A 24008-nucleotide genomic window follows, 5' to 3' on the forward strand; every position below is an offset into this window, starting at 1 on the left:
GAAGTATTATAAAGAGCTAAGAAAATTGAGATAATTTGTGCTTACAAACTTAATGAGTTGCATACTAGTTTAGCACAGTAGTATACAGAAGGGAACATTTCACAAAGGGTAGAATCTCCCAGCCCAAACTTGAACACCAAAAGACAGCTATTTCAGTGAAAAAAAGCTAAGCATTCTTCTACTTTGAGATATGACAATTGCATTGCTAACAATATAAGCACTTTTTCTGAAAAATTAAACATTTTATTTTGAGATAATATGAAATTCATATGCAGTTCTTGGAATAGCACAGAGATTCCTGTGAGCCTTCCAAAGGTTCCCACGTGGTAGCATCTTATAAATCTATAGTTTAGTATCAGAATTAGGGTATTGACATTGGACAAATTACATCACCAGAGTGTATCTTACTCCTTTTTATCCACAAGCATTACTATTATTACCAGCATTTCTCCTTGACCATTAGCAATCATTTATGTGTTCTCTATTTCTATAATTTTGTCAACTTGAGAATATTTTTATGAATAAAACCACATAAAATGTGACCTTTGTGATTGGCTTTTTTCTTGTAAGTGTGAATCCTAGGAGATTTGTCCCAATTATCTTGTGTACAATAATTTATTACTTTTTATTGTTGAAATCATGGAACAATGGTTTGTTTAACCATTTACACATTGAAGGACATCTGGTTCTTCTAAGTTTGGGGTTACTATGAATAAGGTTCCTATTAAAATTCTTATATGTATTTGTGTATGAACATAAGTTTTCAGGTCCCTGAGTAAATTACCCAAGAGTGAAATTACTTGGTCTTATGGTAGTTGCACATTTAGTTTTTTCACATTTAGTTTTATAAGGAATTCTACACTATTTTTCAGAATGTACATTTAAATTCCCAATACCAATGTATGAATCATCATACATTCCTGTACTCTTGCCAGAATTTGATGCTTGCACTATATTTTTAGTTTAGTCATTCTGATAGTTTCATAGTGATAGCTAATTAGGGTTTTAATTTGTATTTCCCCAATGATTAATGAATCTAATATTTCATATCATTTTGGAAATTTTATCAACATATTAATTGTATATGTAAACACGTTTCAGTGTGATATTTCTATATATTCATACAGTGTGCACTGATTGGATTCAAAAACTTCTCCTATTCTCCCTCCACCTCATACCCTTCATAATCCCTAATAATCTGTATTTTACCTTCAGATAATTCTTTTAATTTTCTGCATATGAAATAAAATATGCAGTACTTGTTTTTCTTTTTGCCCTTAATGTCCTCCAGATCCATCTATTTGTTGCAAGTTACAGCATTTCCTTCTTCTTCATGGCTGAATAATACTACATTCTAGTTGAATATTTTTCATGTGATTATTTGTCATCTGTATATCCTCTTTCATGAAATGTCTTCTCATGTCTTTTGTTCATTTCTAACTGAATTGTCTGGATTAATTTTACTGTTGGGCTTTGGGAGTTCTTTACACATTCAAGATACAAGTTTTTGTTGTTGGATATGTTGTTTTTTTTTTTTTTAATAAATACTTGTTCCCCCTCAGGAGTTTTTTGTTCATGTTCTTTTTTTTTTTATTGGTTGTACAAAACATTACAAAGCTCTTGACATATCATATTTCATACATTAGATTCAAGTGGGTTATGAACTCCCATTTTTACCCCAAATACAGATTGCAGAATCACATCAGTTACACATCCACAATTTTACATAATGCCATATTAGTAACTGTTGTATTCTGCTACCTTTCCTATCCTCTACTATCCCCCCTCCCCTCCCCTCCCATCTTCTCTCTCTACCCCATCTACTGTAATTCATTTCCCTCCTTGTTTATTATCCCATTCCCCTCACAACCTCTTATATGTAATTTTGTATAACAATGAGGGTCTCCCTCCGTTTCCATGCAATTTCCCTTTTCTCTCCCTTTCCCTCCCACCTCATGTCTCTGTTTAATGTTAATCTTTTCTTCCTGCTCTTCCTCCCTGCTCTGTTCTTAGTTGCTCTCATTATATCAAAGAAGACATTTGGTATATGTTTTTTTAGGGATTGGCTAGCTTCACTAAGCATAATATGCTCTAGTGCTATCCATTTCCCTGCAAATTCCATGATTTTGTCATTTTTTTGTGCTGCGTAATACTCCATGGTGTATAAATGCCACATTTTTTTTATCCATACATCTATTGAAGGGCATCTGGGTTGGTTCCACAGTCTAGCAATTGTGAATTGTGCTGCTATGAACATCGATGTGGCAGTATCCCTGTAGTACGCTCTTTTAAGGTCTTCAGGGAATAGTCCAAGAAGGGCAATAGCTGGGTCAAATGGTGGTTCCATTCCCAGCTTTACCAGGAATCTCCATACTGCTTTCCAAATTGGCCGCACCAGTTTGCAGTCCCACCAGCAATGTACAAGTGTACCCTTTTCCCCACATCCTTGCCAGCACTTGTTGTTGTTTGACTTCATAATGGCTGCCATCGCTTCTCGGCCTTTTGGCTAAGATCAAGTGTTCATGTTCTTAACAGAATATTTTGTACAGAATTTTTAAAAATTATAAGAACCAGTTCATCAATTCTCCTTTCATATATCATATTTTGGATTCCAGGTCAGCAATACTTTTCAAGTTAATTTTTTTATAAGGTGTGAAGTTTAGGCAAGGATATTTTCTTTTGTTAATTTTTTTATTTGGGTTTCCTTTTTGCTGTTACTGTTTATCTATAGGTGTTTCATTAATCTAGCACCAATTTTGGGGAAAATATTTTCCAATAGTTCACTGGTATGTTAATAGAGGGGTTAGAAATAATAGACCATGGATCAATAGTCAATGCTACAGAAAAAAAATTAAAAGAAAAATAAATAAAAGATATCCATCTTTCATTAAATTGCTTTTGCACTTTTTTAAAAAATCATGTGAGCGTAAGGGATGTAGCTTAGTGGTAGAGTGCTTGCCTAGTATGCATGAGGCCCTGGGTTGAAATATCAGAATTGAAATTAAAAAATTGTCATGACATATTTGGATAACTTTTATATTTCTAGGGTACCATTTTTATTTCATTGGTCTACATGTCTGTCCACTTGTGTTACTCTAGCTAAATAAAATGTCATAGTAATCAAGTAATTTTTCTCAATTATATTTTTTTAATTTCAAGAATCAAATTTTAGCTCATATATACTTTGTTTCTTTCCATACAATTTTAAAATAAGATTGTCTATGTTATGAAAAGCCTTTATGACACTTAACATGAATTACTTAAACTTATAGATCAATTTGTGGAGGTTTCACACTTTTACCATGTTGAGTCTTCCCATTCATGAACATAGCCTGTGTCTCCATTTATTTAGGTCACCTTTGAGTTCTATTATCAAATTTTGTACTTATCACTATAAAGGTATTCGATTTATTTAGTAAAGTTTTTTTTTAAATCAAGTACACCAGTGTTTATGGAAAGTTATAAATTTTATTATTTTTTTCAATTACCATGTTTTATTTTTAAAAATAATTTTTCTTTTAAAATTGGTTTATTTTTGACTGATAGGTATTAATTATATACACTAATGGAGTTTGATGTATTATTTGAACAATGTATATATGTGCACACTATATATATATATATATACATATATATATATATATATATGTATATATATATATATATATATAGTACCAATCAAATCAAAATTCCCTTTATTCACTCTCCTTCACTACATAACTCACATGGTTTACCAAACCACTAGTCATCACTACTCTACATACATTAATGCCTGCATATTTTAGCTTAAAAGCATGTAGGACATGTAAAATGCAGTATTTGTCTTTCTGTGCATGACTTATTTCACTTTTTATTTTTGAATGTTGTTTTGTAGAATCTTTTTTTTAATTTTTTTTCTTGGTTGTTCAAAACATTACATAGTTCTTGATATATCATATTTCACACTTTGATTCAAGTGGGTTATGAACTCCCCCCGTATACAGATTGCAGAATCACATCCGTTACACTTCTACTGATTTACATATTGACATACTCATGTCTGTTGTATTCTGCTGCCTTTCCTATCCTCTACTACCCCCCTCCCCTCCTCTCCCCTCTTCTCTCTCTACCCCCTCTACTGTAACTCATTTCTCCCCCTTGTATTATTTTCCCCTTTCCCTTCACTTCCGTTGTATGTAATTTTGTATAACCCTGAGGGTCCCCTTCCATTTCCAAGCAATTTCCTTTCTCTCTCCCTTTCCCTCCCACCTCTCATCCCTGTTTAATGTTAGTCATCTTCTCACGCTCTTCTTCCCTACTCTGTTCTTAGTTACTCTCCTTATATCAAAGAAGACATTTGGCATTTGTTTTTTAGGGATTGGCTAGCTTCACTTAGCATAATCTGCTCTAATGCCATCCATTTCCCTCCAAATTCTATAATTTTGTCATTTTTTAATGCAGAGTAATACTCCATTGTGTATAAATGCCACATTTTTTTTATCCATTCGCCTATTGAAGGGCATCTAGATTGGTTCCACAGTCTTGCTATTGTGAATTGTGCTGCTATGAACATCGATGTAGCAGTGTCCCCGTAGCATGCTCTTTTTAGGTCTTTAGGGAATAGACCCAGAAGGAGAATAGCTGGGTCAAATGGTGGTTCCATTCCAAGCTTGCCAAGAAATCTCCATACTGCTTTCCAAATTGGCTGCACCAATTTGCAGTCCCACCAGCATTGTACAAGTGTACCCTTTTCCCCACATCCTCGCCAGCACTTGTTGTTGTTTGACTTCATAATGGCTGCCAATCTTACTGGAGTGAGATGATATCTTAGGGTGGTTTTGATTTGCATTTCTCTGACTGCTTGAGATGGTGAGCATTTTTTCATGTACTTGTTGATTGATTGTATGTCCTCCTCTGAGAAGTGTCTGTTTAGGTCCTTGGCCAATTGGTTAATTGGGTTATTTGTTATCTTATTGTCTAATTTTTTGAGTTCTTTATATACTCTGGATATTAGGGCTCTATCTGAAGTGTGAGGAGTAAAAATTTGTTCCCAAGATTTAGGCTCCCTATTTACCTCTCTTATTGTTTCTTTTGCTGAGAAAAAAACTTTTTAGTTTGAGCAAGTCCCATTTGTTGATTCTAGATATTAACTCTTGTGCTATGGGTGTCCTATTGAGGAATTTGGAGCCCGACCCCACAGTATGTAGGTCGTAGCCAACTTTTTCTTCTATCAGATGCCTTGTCTCTGATTTGATATCAAGCTACTTGATCCATTTTGAGTTGACTTTTGTGCATGGCGAGAGAAAGGGATTCAGTTTCATTTTGTTGCATATGGATTTCCAGTTTTCCCAGCACCATTTGTTGAAGATTCTATCCTTCCTCCATTGCATGCTTTTAGCCCCTTTATCAAATATAAGACAGTTGTAGTTTTGTGGGTTGGTTTCTGTGTCCTCTATTCTGTACCATTGGTCCACCCGCCTGTTTTGGTACCAGTACCATGCTGTTTTTGTTACTATTGCTCTGTAGTTTAGTTTGAAGTCTGGTATCGCTATACCACCTGATTCACACTTCCTGCTTAGCATTGTTTTTGCTATTCCGGGTCTTTTATTTTCCATATGAATTTCATGATTGCTTTATCTATTTCTACAAGAAATGCCATTGGGATTTGCATTAAACCTATAGAGAACTTTTGGTAATATCACCATTTTGATGATGTTAGTTCTGCCTATCCATGAACAGGGTATATTTTTCCATCTTCTAAGATCTTCTTCAATTTCTCTCTTTAGGGTTCTGTAGTTTTCATTGTATAAGTCTTTTACCTCTTTTGTTAGGTTGATTCCCAAGTATTTTATTATTTTTGAGGATATTGTGAATGGAGTGGTTGTCCTCATTTCCATTTCAGAGAATTTGTCGCTGATATACAGGAATGCCTCTGATTTATGCGTGTTGATTTTATATCCTGCAACTTTGCTGAATTCGTTTATTAGCTCTAATAGTTTCTTTGTAGACCCTTTTGGGTCTGCTAGGTATAGAATCATGTCATCTGCAAATAGTGATAATTTAAGTTCTTCTTTTCCTATTTTTATGCCTTTAATTTCTTTAGTCTGTCTAATTGCTCTGGCCAGTGTTTCGAGTACTATGTTGAACAGAAGTGGTGAGAGAGGGCATCCCTGTCTTGTTCCAGATTTTAGAGGGAATGCCTTCAATTTTTCTCCATTCATAATGATGCTAGCCTGAGGCTTAGCATAGATTGCTTTTACAATGTTGAGATATGTTCCTGTTATCCCTATTTTTTTGAGAGTTTTGAACATAAAGGGATGCTGTACTTTGTCGAATGCTTTTTCCGCATCTATGGAGATGATCATATGGTTCTTATTTTTAAGTCTATTGATGTGGTGAATAACATTTATTAATTTCCCTATATTGAACCAGCCTTGCATCCCAGGGATGAATCCTACTTGATCATGGTGTACAATTTTTTTGATATGATTTTGTATCCGATTCGCCAGAATTTTATTGAGGATTTTTGCGTCTAGGTTCATTAGAGATATAGGTATGTAGTTTTCTTTCTTTGAAGTGTCTTTGTCTGGTTTAGGAATCAGGGTGATGTTGGCCTCATAGAATGAATTTGGAAGTTCTCCCTCTTTTTCTATTTCCTGAAATAGCTTGAAAAGTATTGGTATTAGTTCCTCTTTAAAGGTTTTGTAAAACTCTGCTGTATACCCATCCAGTCCTGGGCTTTTCTTAGTTGGTAATCTTTTGATGGTTTCTTCTATTTCCTCAATTGATATTGGTCTGTTTAGGTTGTCTATATCCTCCTGTCTCAATCTGGGCAGATCATATGACTTAAGAATGTCTTCCTATAAGGGACTGATTGCTATTGGATTTAAATCTTATAAATCTACTAGAACCACCCTAACTTCATGATACACACTAGCACTAAATAGAAATAATTCACTCATTCATTCCCCCAAGTTATTATTCTATGCTTACTTTCAGTTAACAAGCCTTATGGAGCTTAGGTCACTGATTCCTTATCCACTCTTCTATACTACTCACATTGTTTTCAAACCTTCTGCACTTTCTTCAAAATGAGGCCATCTCCACTTAGCAGATGTATTGGACTCATAAATCACAAAGGAACTGAAGCCATTCATATGGGAACTTGGCATGAAAAACACTTCACTATCAATTCCTCTTTTCCTCCTTTTTTTCCCGTTATATAGAATGTTTTCCTTCCAAGGTCCCAACCTCAAAGGAATTACACTCCCAAAGTGTCTTTACTGAGAGCTCAAATCTAGTTTTGACAGATTGTCCCAACCTTGTCAACCATTCTTTTTGGTCTTTCCCTCTTCTCATGAGGCAGTCAACATTTTCTTTTTTAGAAAGATTATTACAAAAATGTTTAAACATATAGGGATGGATTGAACAATAAAACTCCCCATGCACCCGATACTCAACTTTCATAATTATCATTTGACATATGTGTGGTGTCCCCTATCTTTTATATTATGATTAAAAGTCCATCTCTCAGGTGATATGCTATGTAGGCTGTGTCAATCATATTCCCATGATATTTATCATACAAGAAACACATGCAGAACACAGGTATATAGCATTGGCGATTAGAAACGGTGAGCATAATTTGACAATCTGTTCTGCTCTGCCTTTTAACACTGAGGAGTCATTCAATTCCTTCCCCAACTTCATTCAAGAAGTAACCTTACAAAATTCAGTGCACAGTACTGTCTTCTTGTAACTACATAGAAAATACAAATGAAAAAAAAAAGTAGTAAACCGTACATGTGTATGTTAGTCAAATTTGCATATTTGTGATGCAAATACCTAACAGAAAAAATTTAGAGGATAAAAAACTTATTTTGGCCATAGTTCAAGAGGTTTAGTACATGGTCAGCTAAGTTCATGACTCTGGGTATAAGGTGAAGCAGAACATCATGGCAGAAGGGTATGGTGGAGGAGCACTGATCCACTGATCCATTCACCCATTCATGGCAGTCAGGAAGGAAGGAAGTAGGGAGGGAGGGGGAAAGCAGGGGAGCAGGGAAGGAGGGTGGGCTGCTGCAGCAAAGGCAAATCCTTGTGGGGCACATCTCCAGTACCTACTTCCTTCAGTCATGCCTCTCCTGCCTATAGTTACCACTCAGTCCATTCAAACTAAAATGTTCCAATTAGGTTACAGCTATCATAATCTAATCATTTCACTTTTGAATATTCCTTCATTAACATAGGAACTTTTTGGGGACAACTGATATCTAAACCATGACAGTGTAGATAAAAACCTGAGATTGTAAACATATAAATTGCTTACAAGTATTTAGAAGAAAATAAATTTTTCCTTTCACATAATTAAAATGAATTGTTTCTAGTTAATTATGTCAAACAGTTGTTTTCCCCCATCCTTCCCTAAATGCCATTAGAAATAAAGGATTTTAAGAAAAAAAAAGTAGTTGAACTCATTAATCTTCGGGGAACTATAATTTAAAACCACCAAGATATTACTTTACACACTAGGATGGCTAGAATAAAAAAATCAGATAATAAGTGTTTAAGAGGATATGGAGAAATTGGATGACTCACACACTCCTATGGGACTATAAAATTGTGTGGCTATTTTCCATTTCCTCAAAATTTAAACACAGAATTGTCATATGACCCATCAATTCCACTCTTAGGTATATACATAAGAGAAGTGAAAACAAATCCATCCAGAAACCTGTACACTAATGCTCATAGCAGTATTATTCATAATATTCAAAATGTGAAACCAAATAGGGCGGCTCCAGGTTTAGGGTGGATCCTGCTGGGAATAGGGTGGCTCCAGGATTAGGGTGTATCCTGCTGCCTCAGGTGACCACTCTTTGGAGTTGAGTTCCTGTGGGGTTCTGAGAGAACTGGTGTGCAGAGCCGGGTAGAGGCAATGTGTTCACGGAAGAGTGGGCAGAGTGTCGGTGAGAGTTCGGGAATAAAGAGTTGCTGTTTGAATCTACAAGGTGTGTGGTGGCTCGGTTATTTTGTGCCCAGCCAGACTGCGGCATTTGGTGGCCCAGACGGGGAACGTCTGAAGCTTGGAGGTAGGTGAAATTGCTCGCCCCTGAGGGAAGGTGAGAGAATGGGTGACCATTTCAAAAAACAATGTGTTCTTGTTTTGATGTATTTTGTTTTTGTTTCAAGCTGCCTATCCCTAGAACTTTCTCAGGCAAACTGGGAAAAATGGTTGGCCCAAGGTTTGAAGTTCTTCGGCCCTGAGGAAGAGAAAATTGATACAACGATTTTTTATTCCGTTTTTGTTTCATTCTGTTTCGGTTTTGTTTTGTGTTATCTTGTTGGGTTGCGTTATCTTTATAGTAGATTAGAAATTAGTGAAAAACAAACTGAAAGAGTGTTAAGTAAATTGTTAGAGGTCCAGACTATGGTAGAAAACATGTTAGATCAAGCAAAAGAGAAGGTCTCTCCAGCCAGTCAGATGCAGGAAGAAAATTTAAAGGAAAAAAAGATTAGAGGAGAAACACCTATCAGGGGGGAAACTACAACAGGAGGCTGCAAGTAACTCCATTCTATCACCAGAGGGCGTAATTTTCAGGAAAATGGATGGAACCAGAGACTATTATGTTAAGTGAAATAAGCCAAACTCAGAATGTCAGGGTTCATATGTTCTCTCTTAGATGCAGAAGTTAGAGGGGAAAAAGGAAAAGAAAGATGGGGGACAACATCATAAAAAGCAAAGGGAGATCAGTAGAGGAAAGAGACCAAAGAATGGGAGGTGGGGAGGAAGGGAGAAAGTGTTGGGGAGTGATATTGGCCAAGTTCTATTGTTACATCGTGTGTATGTATGAATATGTAACAACAAATCCCATCATTATGTACAACTATAATGCACCCATAAACACATGGTTTTTTATATAATTTAATATGATTTAATAAAAAACCCTAGACTTTAAGAAGACATTTGAGAAAACAAAGTAGAGACACTGCTAAGGGCAGAAAGGAAGTTACCTGAGGGGTGACAGGGCACCCAAAATAGCTTTCTTAACTTCCCAAATTTGCCAGCATTTAATGGACAGATGCACATTTTTAGCCACACAACTTCTTTAATTTTGGGACTAGGGCCTATATCTTTTTCTAAGAAATCACTTATTAATATTGTTTTAAATAGAAGCATTGAGACTGTAGGGGATTTATTAGTCAGGGCTCTGCTCCTCCTTTGCTGTGTAATGTATAGAAGTCACCACTCTCAGTGTCTTCCCCTCTTTGATCTTGGTTTTATTCACTGAGAAAATGGGCTCACTAATACCTGTCCTGCTTACCTTGCAGAATAGTTGTGAAAAATCCACTGAGATTGCTGGAAGTAAAGGTTATGTGAATTGGACAAACAAATGATTCTGTACAGTTGATGTAAGTATAGGAAGGGTAAGTGTTAAGAAGCTGCATTGCTTAATATCAATGGAGTTTATTGGTGGCACCAAACAATTGATGCATTTAGTCTCTGACTCTTTTAAGTTGTGAAGGACCTTCTATCATATTCTGGAAAGAATCTTATTAGCATTTGGGAAAAGCATTATTATAAAAACTTCTTGCAGGTTTTAACTCTAGGCACATATGTGTATTTAGGAATATGTAGCCATACTGGCCATAGGATTCAAGATGGCAGATTAGAGGAAGCCTGCATTTTCAGTTGCTTTATGACTCAGGATTTAAGCAGCAGCAGAACTGCTTCTCAGTGAACTCGGTAAAAGACAGAATTCACTGGAGTTCAAGATGAGACAGTCAGAATCTCTTAGAGTCTCAGAGATTTGGGTGCATTGAATTAAGAACAAGAAAGAGGACCTTGGTGTTAGCATTAGGGGTACTGGTTCACCTCAGAGAAGAGGGTTCACAGAGACAGAGAAAGAAACACAATGAACAAATTTTGCCTAAAAAACGTGCAGATCAGGGACTGGGGTTGTGGCTTAAGCGGTAGCGAGCTCGTCTGGCATGTGCGCGGCACTGGGTTTGATCCTCAGTACTACATAAAAATAGAATAAAGATATGCAGATCCCAAGGCTGCACCACGAAGCAGTGTTTGAAAAGCGCTCTGTGATTCTCAACTGGCCAGCGCAGAGCTGAGGTGAGAGCCATCTTGAGGAGGCCATGCTGCAGCTGGTGGTGCTGAGCAGGCTGGGAGTGAGCCTGCTCTCAGGGACTGAGCCTGGGAAGGCTGTATTAGTGTGCAGAGGAATGTGTAAGACCAGCGCAGGGTTGGCTCCCCTGCCCTGTGAATAGAATTCTTGGGAGGCTCCTGAGATCCAGACTCCCAGCAGAGACCAGCATCTGCCTGGCCTAAGGAATGAGTTGGTCTAATCTTTCCAGAACAGGTATCCACCAACAAAATCCTTCAGGCCTGAGTAGAGCTAAACCCCAGCCGCTGTAACTTCCCTTTTAAAACTTTGCTGCAGCCCTTCCCTGGCAGTGCATCCTTCTGGTCTGTTCAGACTGAACCTCGATCCACAGTACCCCCCATGCCATCCTGCCTTATACTGCTGAGGAGGGAAGGCGAGAGCTATTCCAACCAGTTTCGGTTTAAGGCTTCCAACTGGAAGCTTAGTGAGCAACACAGAAAAAGAAAGGGGTCAGAAACATCCAAAACTTGCTCTTTCTCTTTCTCTTGGCACACAACTCAAGAAAAATGGAAATGAGGACAGTCCAGCACTGGCAGTGACCATTCATGCCCATCAACAGTTTTGACCACCTCAGTGAAGATAATTCTTTCATTTTTCATTATGAATCTGTTTTCCTCCCATGTGTGTATATGTGTGTATGTGTGTGTGTGTGTGTATGTGTGCATGCGTATGTGTGTGTGGTGTCTGTGTACTTGTTGTATTGTCATATGTATATATATATGTGTGTGTGTGTGCATCTATCTATCTATCTGTCTATATATATATATATATATATTATACATACATGGGGTATGACTTCCCATTCTTGTGGTTATACACAATGTGGAGTTACATTGGTTGTGTATTCATATTTGAACATAGAAAAGTTATGTCTGATTCATTCTATGGTCTTTCCTATTCCCATTCCCCCTCCCTTCCCTTCATTCCTCTTTGTTTAATCCAATGAACTTCTATTCTTCCTACCAACCCCGCACCCCTTATTGTGTGCTGGCATCCACATATCAGAGAGAACATTCAGCTTTTGTATTTTGGGAATTGGCTTATTTCACTTAGCATGATAGTTTCCAGTTCCATCCATTTGCTGGAAAATGCCATTAGTTTTCTTCATGACTGAGTAATATTCCATTGTGTATATATACCACATTTTTCTTTTCTTTTTTATAGTTGTACATGGACAGCATTCCTTCATTTATTTATTTAGTTTTTATGTGGTGCTAAGGATCAAACCCAGTGCTTCACACGTGCAAGGCAAGTGCTCTGCCACTCAGCCACATCCTCACCCTTACCACATTTTCTTTATCCTTTCATTTGTTGAAGGGTACCTAGGTTGGTTCCATAGCTTAGCTATTGTGAAATAAGCTTATATAAACATTGATGTGGCTGTGTCACTGTAGCATTCTGATTTTAAGTCCTTTTGGTGGGATGAGTGGGTCAAATGGTGGTTCCATTCCAAGTTTTCTGAGGAATCTCCATACTGCTTTCCAGAGTGGTTGCAACAATTTGCAGTACCTTTCCCCCCACATCCTCCCCAACATTTGTTACTTGATTGTTGATAATTGCCATCTGACTGGAGTGAGATGAAAATCTTAATGTAGTCTTAATTTGCATTTCTTTAAATGCTAGAGATGTTGAAAAATTTTTTTGCCCATTTATTGATGGGTTATTTGTGGTTTTGGTGTTAAGTTTTTGAGTTCTTCGTATATCCTGGAGATGTGTGTGTGTGTGTGTGTGTGTGTGTGTGTGTGTGTGTGTGTTGCAGGTGGCAAAGATTTTTCTCTCATTCCATAGGCTCTCTCTTCACATTCTTATTTCCTTTGCTGTGAAAAAGTTTTTAGTTTGATACCATCCTATTTATTGATTCTTAATTTTACTTCTTGTGTTTTAGGAGTCTTATTGAGGAAGTTGGTTCCTAAGCTGAATGATGGAGATTTGGACCTGCTTTTTCTTCTAGTAGGTTCAGGGTCTCAGGTCTAATGCCTAGGTCCTTGATCCACTTCAGGTTAAGTTTTGTGCAGGGTGAGAGATAGGGGTTTAATTTCATTTTGATATGCACGGACTTTCAGTTTTCCCAGCACCATTTGTTGGAGAGGCTATCTTTTCTCCAATGTATGCTTATAGTGCCTTTGTCTAGTGTGAGGAGACTGTTTTTATGTGGGTTTGTCTGTGTCTTCTATTCTGCACCATTGGTCTTCATGTCTGTTTTGGTGCCAGTACCATGCCATTTTTGTTACTATGGCTCTGCAGTATAATGTAAAATCTGGTGTTGTGATGCCTCCTGCATCACTTTTCTCACTAAGGATTGCTTTGGCTATTCTGGGCTTCTTGTTTGTCCAAGTAAATTTCATAACTGCTTTTTCCATTTCTATGAAGAACATCATTGGAATTATATTAAATCTGTATAGTGCTTTTGGGAGCATGACCATTTTGATAATATTAATTTTGCTTATCCACGAACATGGGGGATAAGCAAAATTAATTAACACCTCTATTGTTAGATTGATTTTCAAGTACTTCTTTTTTTTTTTTGAAACTATTATGAATGGGATAGCTTTCCTAATTATTTTTTTTTAACTAATTTATCATTGGTGTATAGGAACACAATTTATTTATGGGTGTTAATTTTATATCCTCCTATTTTGTTGAATTTGTTTATGAGTTCTAAAAGTTTTTGGTAGAGTTTTTTTTCCTAAATAGAGAATCATGAGTCATGTCATTGGCAAATAGGGATAGTTTGAACTCTTCTTTTCCTATTCATGTCCCTTTAATTTTTCTTTAGCCTAGGATAGAATGATCTTATGTTGACATCATAAAGGCTATGCATGACAAATCTAAAACCAACATCTTTGTGAATAGAGGAAAGTTGAAAGTATTTCCTTTAAGATTTGGGACAAGGGTGACTGCTCTTACCACTTTAATCCAATGTAGTGCTAGGAATTATAGTCAGCAATTAGGCAAGAGAAGGAAAAAAAAGGATAAAAATAAGAGAGGAAGAAGTCAAATTATCAGATATTTTATATGTTTGCAGATATGAACCTATACTTTCAAGATCCACAAATATTTACCAGAACTGCTAGAATTAATAAATTCAACTAAGGAACAGGTTAAAAAAATCAACATACAAAAGTCAATAATTTTCTTCTATATCAATAATGAATCTGAGAAATCTTATCCAATATAGCTAAAAAAAAACCCCAAACAAACAAAAACTAAACCAAAAAATCTCAAAACCCAATGACCTTAGGAATAAATCTAACCAAGGAGGTGAAAGACCTCTACAATGCCATAATTCTTCTTTATGGCTGAGTAAAATTACATTGTATATGTATACCACATTTTCTTTATCCATTCATTTGTTGAAGTACACCTAGGTTGGTTCCGCCAACAATGGATGATTATATATTTTTCCCTCACATCCTTGCCAACATTTATTTTTTAAAAGAAATACTTTTATCCTGCTTGTAGGCTTGTAAATTAGTACAACCTTTATGAAAATCAGTATGGAGGTTCCTCTAAAGACTAGGCATGGGAACACCTTATGATCCAGCTATACTACTCCTTGGCATTTATCCTAAGAAATATACTATAGCAGCACAATTCACAATAGTCAAACTATTGACCCAGCCTAGGTGTCCAACACGGATGAATGGATCTGTGAATCTGTGAAAGGAATCTGTGGCGTACATACACAGAGGAGTTTTAAATTATGTCATTTTCAGGAAAATGGATGGAACTTGAGAATATTATGTTAACTAAAATAAGCCAAACTCAGAAAGTCAAGGGTTGTGTGCTTTTTTCTCTCATGTAGAAACTATAGAGGAAAGAGGAAAAGAATGATTGAGGAGAACCTCATGAAAATCGAAGGAAGATCAGAAGAGTAGAGGAAAGGGACCAGTGGAAGAGAGAAAGTGAGGAAAAGGGGAAATCTTGGGGAATGATATTGACCAAGTTATATTGTGTGCATGTATGAATATGTAACAATGAATCCTACCATTATGTATAACTATAATGTAACAATAAAATATGGAAAAATAAAATTAAATATATCTTCTTCTGAAAAAAAAAAAGAATACATAGCCAACAATGCCATTTTAAAGAGAACAGGTGCTGGGCACTATGGCACATGCTTGTGATCCCCAGCAGCTTGGGAGGCTGAGACAGGAGGATCATGAGTTCTAAGTCAGCCTCAGCAATGGGGAGGTGCTAAGAAACTCAATGAGATCCTATCTCAAATACAAAATAAGTCTGGGGATGGGGCTTAGTGGTCCAGTGCCCCTGAGTTCAATCCCCAGTACCCACCCCCTGCCGAGAGAGAGAGAGAGAGAGAGAGAGAGAGAGAGAGAGAGGGAGGAAAGATTTTCTTTATCTTGCCAAAGGATTGTGATTTTGTTTCAGAAAACTGGGGAGACAGGCAGGGAAGCCTTGGTACAGAGCATGATGTGTTCTAGCTGTTAACACCCACAGTCTCTGATCTACTCCACAAATCTCTTGGGAATTAACAAATGCTAAGGGGTTCTGGACCTTTCCTCTGCCTTTGTACAGCTTTTCAACTGTGTAGGACTTATCTCTACAGTCTCAACATGAGCTCCTTAAGGATAAGGGCAGAGCCTGTGACTTACAGCTGTCCATGTCTCCTAGTCTTCACTAGTAAATATTTGTTAAATGGAAACCTGACTGAGGCTGCATATCAAAAGGATGGGGGATCTTCAAGGCAGGGTACCTGCTCCTGCCTAACTGAACAGAGACTGGTTGGCTTGGAGGCTGCCTTATCCTGTCAAAGAGATCAATAATGCTTCTGGGTTATGGGCATCAGATAAGAGGTTTCAGGGTTTAAAAAAGTCATGACAAGTTAGGGGACAGTTAGGAGGATAGCTGACATGATGATAAAGGGTTTTAAAAAGCAGGTGTAAGAAGAAGGCTGGGGCAATATTGGGGCTATTTAAATATCAAAAGTTTTGCTTGAATCGTGTATAATAGGCAGTTGATTTTCCATTAGTAGTAGGGTGCTTATATAGCCCAGATCTTAATAGCTTTTTTCATGGCAAGACACTCGTATTTTCTTAGGAAAATATCAAAATTATGTGTCCCACAAGGGTAATGCTCTTCAAGACTAGAATCTGCCCTAAGGTTCTGACATTTTAGGTGGCTTCCTGCCACCAAGGACTGAGGGTTCAATTCCTTAGCACAGCATAACCTCTTCCTGGTTTGAGAAAGTCATATAAGCATTATGAAATTGATGTGGAGGCAGGGACCATTTGAATTTCAGGTAGCTAGAAGCAAGTTAGATCAAAATAATGAATGAAGAATTGAAAAAAAATGAGATGGTTGATTATCAGATTTGAAAACACTGGATCAGTTTGTCAGGGGGCGGGAAATAGAGCACATCCAATAGTCTTTGTTATGTTTAATCTTCACTACTTCAGAAAAAAAAAAACAAACGTTATAAACTTATCTCCAAGATCACTTGAAGTTTCAATTTTCCTTAGATTCTTTTTATGTTTATTTTTGTTTCAAGAGTGTTGACTAACAAATTATTAGTTTTAATGAGAGTCAGCCACTGTGATTGAAGATACTACAGGCTGATTGAAACAAAAAATCTGCTATTGAAACTTATAAAACTACCTAAGTATGAAAGAACGTTAAGTTTTACATGTGAGTTAGAGTAAAGCAAAAGCTTTCTGTAGATAAGATAGATTTAAGGATGTAGGTGACCCAAGAGTGTAAATGTCTTGGTACACGCAAAAATTCCAGGCAGTGTATGTCAGATTTTCAAGGCAGTGGAATTGGTGGGGTGTAAGTCAAGGGATCCAAACAGTAAAAAGGGGACTCATGTAAAACATCTTGGTTACACATGAAACAAACAGGAATGCTCCCTGAGGTAATGAAGGCATGACATGAGGAAAGAGTGGACTGGGAAATGGAGCAACAGACCTGAGCAAAGGGATCTGCTGGCTGGTGGGCAGGTGGAGGAAGGGAACAACCTCCTCAGAGTCTTCTCTCCCCGCCCTCAGAACCCTTTCCCTTTGTGACTCCTCAATGGTGTGTGATGCAAGCCCGGAGATATAGAGAAGCCAGGGCACCCTCAGAACTCATTTGCCTTAGGCAACCGAGCGATTCAGACAATGAAGAATGTTCTCTCTTTGCTGAATAGCCACACCGAACCATGGTTGATCTTGGTTCAATTCTTTGGGCTACTGATCCCCAAAGTACCATTTTGAGTGGGTTGGTATTGCTTTTTCTATACCTGTCCTTTCAGGTATTGAAACGATTTTCACCAACACTCAAGAAAAATGAAGCCACCCAGAAGGTAAGGACGCAGAGAGAACTCCCTTGGGAGTTTCTTGATTTTTGTCAAATGTGAAATGTTTGGGAAATGTCAGGTGGGATTTGTTATTTCCATGCTCACGTTACTAAATGTTTGGTTGGCTCAAAAAAGATGTGACTTGGGAAGTCTGAGGACAAGATAGAACTTCACTCTTTAGGGAAAGAAGTCAGAGGTTCAGGAAGGACTGAGGTTTCCATCTGAAGCTCACAGACTATCTTTTGGGGTGTGGTGGAGGGTTCCAGATTGGTCTGGATAGAGAGTGAAGGAGACGGGTCTCTTCTGACTAGATTCTGAGTCTCATTCCCATGTCAGATGCTCTTCATATTGGGCTGGTCAGGACAGCAGTGCTGACCTCTGAGTAGAGCCTGTAGCCTGAGCCTGAGCTCTGCCCCAGGACGCAGGGTTCCCTGGGGGAGCACAGATGAGACTGTTGGCCTCAGATTCTATGCCCTCCTTCAGCAGAGGATTTAAGACCATCAAATGTGGAATCTCACAGACAAAAATGTCCTTTGAAATTATCAAAGAAGTAAAAAATTGAAAATATTTCATTGCCCTTCAAGATTAATAAAAGGAAGGAATACAATTTCTACTAATTAAAAATGAAGAGTTGTCCGATTCTTGCCTAATGAATGTCTAAGCTTGTTAACGAAAGGAGTAAAAGAAATGGGCCCCAGCCCCTCATTCTTTTCTTTTTTTGTTTTCAGCGTCAGGGAACAAAGAGAAGGAAAAATGGAGCATTTAAAGGTAAGGTTCTGCCTGTTCAACCTGAGCTCTATAAGGGTGAACTTTCCTATCTCTCTACAGCTCCATGATCTTGGAGGATGTCAGTTTCTAGGTGCAGTCTCTCTCAGGAAACAGGGTCTCAGAGGAGAGGCTCAGGAGAAGGCAGTGAGACCTGAGAGATTCCTCAGAGTCCCTGCCCTGCCCACCCTTCCTTGGGTGTGAATGAAGTAGTGATGGACCTGGGCCTTGGACATTTACTGCCAAGTAGGTGGCCCTGTGAGAGGTCCAAAGACCCCTGATTGCCTTGGAGTCAGAATTTCTGTCTGGTGACATGGTGTAAACTACTTTAATTCTTGGCTGATTAGATTCATCTCTGAGTCAGCTACTGACTCTTGTGCTTCAGGTGGTGGTTTTGAGCAGCATGTAGGGTGGTACAGGTGAAAGTACTTTCTAAATGGAACCACATACACCTGTGAACCTTCTTACTATTATCCCTGACACTTATGACCTTATCTGCAGGTTTTTAGGGCTTTCTGACTTTAATATCCTGTTTCCTGTAAAAACTCCTGAATGATAACCTGCCACAGTCTTGGCTGGGCACAAGATCACGAGCCACCACACAGCTTTGTAGATTCAAACAGCAATTCTTTATTCCCGAACTCACACCGGCCTCCACACACGCTCTGGGGCAATCCCCGTTCTCGTGCCGCCCAATTCACCTACTCCACGAGGCTTTTTTCCAATCTCCTTTGAATCTCACGAGAACTCAACACTCAACGGGAACAAGCAGCAGGAACACCCTAATCCCGGCAGCAATAATCTTCAACCTCCAACTCCCCTAAAACCCATATAGTCTTAAACTGGGAACGCCCTAAACCCAAGGAGCGGGATACTTCCTCAAACTGCAGGATACACCCTAATCCTGGATCCACCCTCGTCCTTGGGCAGGGTCACCTTTCTCAAACACACATGCAATGTCAACAGCGAAATTCCAAGGCAAGTCCATTTAACATGGGGTACGCTGGCAAGGAAACTGTGATGCGTCATTCCTACTTGGTAATGGCCCTCAGCAATAACCTGTGTTTTTACCTTTACTATATATAACCAACTGTCCTGGTTTTCCAGGTTGGAGAACTTGCCGGAGAGCAGAGGAGAGGAGGAAGCTGCTTTCTATTCTGAGAAGGTGATTAGTCATTTCCCTTCTTTACTGATTCCTTTCCTGGCACGTCTTACTCAGTCCCCCAGGAATTCTTTGCAATATGCCCTAATCACAGGAGGGGTAGCCATAGCCATGGGTACGTGAATAAAGAACTTGGGAGGGGAGGGTATTGTGAGGTCATAGATGTGTGGAATGTAGAGCAGGTAGCGGGCTCCCCACCACCCATAGAACTGCAGATCTTGCTTCCCTTGTAGTGGTTCTGGTTACAGCTTTGGCTTTCTGTCTCTTGCAGTTCCATGAGCCAGAATAATGATTCCCTCCACTTTCGGCAACTGTTATGTCCAGACCCGCTCTGTCGGGTGTGTAATAGAAAAACAGCTAAGGTCAGTCAACTGATCTATAAGGCGTCCTTGGAAGATGCTGTTAATTCTGTGTCCCGTGTGTCTTCCGTGACGTCCTTGAGAGAGTCATCAGTTTTTCTGTCCGCTGTTCTTTCTGCAATCCCTCCGGGAGCTTCAGTTTCAACTCCTTTAACTGAGCCAACTCTATTTCCTTCCTCTATTGGTTCACCTGACCAAATTAACCCTTTAATTGACCTACCTGGACCCTCATTACGGGGTGACTCTCTGCCACCAGAGTCTTCTCCCTTGAGTTCAAAATTGCCAGTGGATCATATCCCACCTCAACCATCTGTTCCAACCCCTCCCCCACCTGTTCCAACCCTTCCCCCACCAACTGACAGTCAAGAAGCAAAACCTGTTGCCCAACCTGAAGCTACTTTGTCTCTGGTGGATAGCCCTGATGGGTTGTCTACTAATGTCCCAACAACCTCATGCACTGACAGTGCAAGCCTTCCAGTGGCAGAGTTCTCTGGAAACCAGTCTCATGCCGAACACTTGTCTCCCTCTCAATTGGAGCCCTCTGATGATGACAAAAACCTCCTCGACCTCCATCCTCCTGAGGCCTCTTCTGAGAGGGATACTGCAGCCATCCTTGTAGAGCCCAGAAACCTCTCATTTCTATGCCCTGATGTCTTGGCCCTTCTGGAGAGACATATAAAAAAGAAGGGTGATTTCCTGATGCAGAACAAAAAGGAAAAGGAAACAAAATCCTTTCCAAAAGAACTTAAGCCAGACGGCCAATTGAATTCTTCAGGGAAAAGGTTAGAGTCAGTTGCTGAGCAACAGGACTCACCTGTCTCCCTTCCTTCACAGAGCAGTAAAGGCAAATCAGAGGAATTGCAGGTAGACCACCAGTCCTCAGACCCTAAGACCTTTGAGGATAACTTACCTAAAAAATGTACCCAATTCTTCTGGGGTCTCCCATCTTTGCACAGTGAGTCCTTGAAATCTATAGTACCTGTCTCAGGTGACTGTTCAACCTATGTCTGCTTCAATTCAATGCCCACTTCCATTGAAGCCCCTGAATCTCTAGTTCTAACCCCTCCCCCAACTCTGTCCTTGGCTGAGATCCAATCTCAACCCTTGACCCAAGCACTGGGCCAATCTCCTGTCCCACCCCAGGACCAGCTTCAGTGCCAATCTCCTGTTCCACCCCAAGACCAGCTTCAATTCTCGGTCCCTACCTTGTCACCACCTATTTCATCTCAGGTTAGTGATGGTGGAGTGAGGATTCATAGATTCCAGGATGAGGTACAATCTCTCATGCCATCCCAAATTCATGACTTGGAATATAACGTATTACAGAAAGGACAGGAAAGTTTGTGGGGTTTACCCTTTGTGGTTCAAAAATCCAAGGAAGAGTTTTGTCCTCCAGCTCCCAGTGTTTTATCTGATAGACGGTCCTCCAAGGCTTATGCTCCAACAACCATCATTCCGGGAGATTTTCCCCTCAAAAAAGAGCTTCGGAAGAAGCTAGAGCACCACCTTCGGAAAAGGCTTATTCAACACCGGTGGGGTCTGCCCCGCAGAGTCCGTGAGTGTCTGTCAAGGATGAGTCCTGAAACAGAAATTTCCGAGATATCTGAGTCAAAGTCCACTTATGGACTTTCATGGATCTCTTTGTTTAAGGGTCAAAGTAGCAAAGATTTACAATTGAGCCATCCCAGAAGTTTCCATGAGAAGAGCTCAGAATTACTTCCACTAGGGGAGAGAGTGAAGAAAGTAAATAGTCCAGAGATTGGCACAAAAGATGATCCATTGAGTGACTCAGGGGGGGCTCCAGATAATGATCTGGACTCTGACTTTAAGACAAACCTAAAAAACAAATTGAATAGTCTTTTTGGAAAAAAATCAAAGATCTCAGAGGAGAGCTCAGTTCAGAAACAACTGACAGAAGCCCTGGAAGCACACTTGAGCAAGAAATTTGAGGAAATCCATGTGTGTCAGATGCCTGGCACTGTGAATAGATCATTGCATTCTATGGAGCCGGTATTGACTAGTCCTGAGAAATCCCCTAGCCAAACAAAACACAGTGATTTGGCACCACTGGTGTATGAGGACAAGAAGGGCCTCAATACCGCCCAGGATATTTCCTTCCTTGGTTCCAACAAACAAAAGATGTTGGAAGACCATATTAAACTCTTTCATAAGAGGATGATGTGTGGGCTTCTCCAAAAGGTTCAGGAATCCATAGACATCTTCAAAATGAAAGGAACCCCATCCTGGCCCTCAGTTCGCTCCAACATTTCCTCCTCATCCAGTCTGACTTCTGGCAAGGATTCTAAAATTGGGGTCTCCAAGCCCCTTAAAGAAAGCATTAGTACTTTTCATGTAGGCAAGGTGGGAACAATAATCTCAGGCCCTACTCTAGATCATCCTCTTTCTGCCCCTTCGCCTGTGAGCAAGGAAAATAAGAGGGCCCTAACACATTCACCCTCTCACACCAACCCTGAGCTTACAGAGAATGTCAAGGCAATTGAGGGTGACAGACGGGCTTCGTTGCCCTTCCCACGCAGTGACAAAGATAAAGACAGTCAGAAACAGACTGTAATAGCCAATAAATGCAGCCCAAAGTTGCCCACAAAGCAGGCTGGGGCCAGACCCAAATCATGGAATAAGGGAGTGAGTCCCAGCAATTTTATAGAAAAGATTCAGAGAAAAATGATTAAGAATTTAGAATATTTTCCCATGTCTAACAAATCAAGGGAGATATTCAAGGCAAAGGAGCTCTGTGCTATTCGATCACAGTCTACGAACAGCCTGACGACCACAGAGTCAGAAAGCTCCTCCGGGACAGATATGAATATGAGTAAGGTTGAATCAACCCTGACCGTTGAAAGGCCCCCAGAAGGAATATCAGTTCTCAAAGATTCCAAATCATTAGATCTTAAAAATCGGTTGCTTAATGAGTTGAAGATGAAAATGGAGAGCAGGGAGCAGGGCCTGGTTCCAGCCTTTTCTACTTTGTTGACACTGGCCTTAGATAAGTTGACTTCCAAGACCTTTGCATCTAAGACCTTAGCTTCACAGACCTTGACGTGCAAGACCTTGACTTCTAAGACTTTCACTCATTTTCATAGTGCTTCTAGTGGGGACATGGCAGCTCCTCAGGTGCTACAAGCCCACTGTGACAACAGAGGGATCAACATAGAGCAGGGGCAAGAGCCCTGGATGCCGACACATGTCTTATGTAAGTGTCAGGACAAGAAGGTACCATTAGCATCAAAAAGGGTGTGCCCTCTGGTACCCCAAACAGGCAAGTTTGGTGGAGGGGATGCAGGGTTGGTGACACGCCAACCTAGAGGGAAGCTCCCCCATCCTCAAGACAGAACATTAAAGGAGGCACTTGGGAGCAAGTCCTCCTCAGCCCCGTCACTGAAGGGACAGCCTTCTCCTGAAAACAATTTTAAAAGCCAGTTCAAGCACTTTTTTCAAAGGCTTTATTTTGGTATAAAAAGCAAAGGGCAAGAAGTTTCTCTGAAAAAGGGCAGCTCTTCATCATCTGTGCAAGGCAGAAACCCAGCTAAGAGAGCTGCCTTTACTGGGAATACTGAAGCTCAGAAAATCATGACAGACATTGGGAAGATCCTAGAGGAGAAACTAGCAGGTCGGCATGGAGTAGAGGCCACCGCCCCGCAAAAGCCTCTTTCCACCCCCATGAGGCCTGGGAAAATTGAGCACAAGACTGGACTGCCGGTTCAGGCAGAACCCGTCCAGAAACATGCCTTCAATGTCAAGACTCCCTGTGCTACGGTGCCAAGTGCCAAATCTTGCAGCCAAGAAGTTGGCTTTGCTGGTCAGAGGTATCCTACAGGGAATAATAGATGGGTCATGGACAGGGGCAGACAGCCCCAGAAAAGTGTGACAGTACAGGAAAAGATGTCAGAAGCATCACCCATCCATGCCGCACAAGGAACCCTTGCTCCATCTGAATACTACATGCAAACATAGAGTTGGTCAGGTGGCTCCAGCTGATGCTCCTTTTGTTAAAGGCACTGTGTTGGGAGAGTTGTCCCTGTTGTTCAAACAGAAAATGCTTCTCCAGGATTTTCAGAAAGAAAATCTTCTTCCCCCCAAATAATTTATCCCTTTTTGAGAATACGGATTTTCCCCAATAAATTTTCTAACAATATGGTGTCTTTTCTTGTGTTGCGGGTTTGGGTTTTGGGCAACCTGTCCTTGTGTTTGGGGAAGGGGAGAAAGTAGTTCAGCTTTTATTGATTGCCTCTCTGGACTCCTAAAAAGGT

At 39.7% G+C, this 24008-nt stretch overlaps 1 protein-coding gene and 1 pseudogene across 6 annotated transcripts in view; one reads left to right on the forward strand and one right to left on the reverse strand.

Annotated features, from left to right (window-relative positions):
• Positions 1-24008, reverse strand: part of LOC308634290 (centrosomal protein of 78 kDa-like) — a 289426-nt gene that overhangs the window by 263919 nt on the left and 1499 nt on the right. The window lies entirely within an intron of this gene.
• LOC308634283 (spermatogenesis-associated protein 31D1-like) lies at positions 17317-23842 on the forward strand (annotated as a pseudogene). Its single transcript has 4 exons — positions 17317-17460; positions 18183-18222; positions 19327-19384; positions 19653-23842. The product of its transcript is annotated as a spermatogenesis-associated protein 31D1-like (transcript).

The sequence above is a fragment of the Spermophilus citellus genome (genome assembly GCF_964194105.1).
Source record: "Spermophilus citellus genome assembly, chromosome: 2".
NCBI lineage: Eukaryota > Metazoa > Chordata > Mammalia > Rodentia > Sciuridae > Spermophilus > Spermophilus citellus.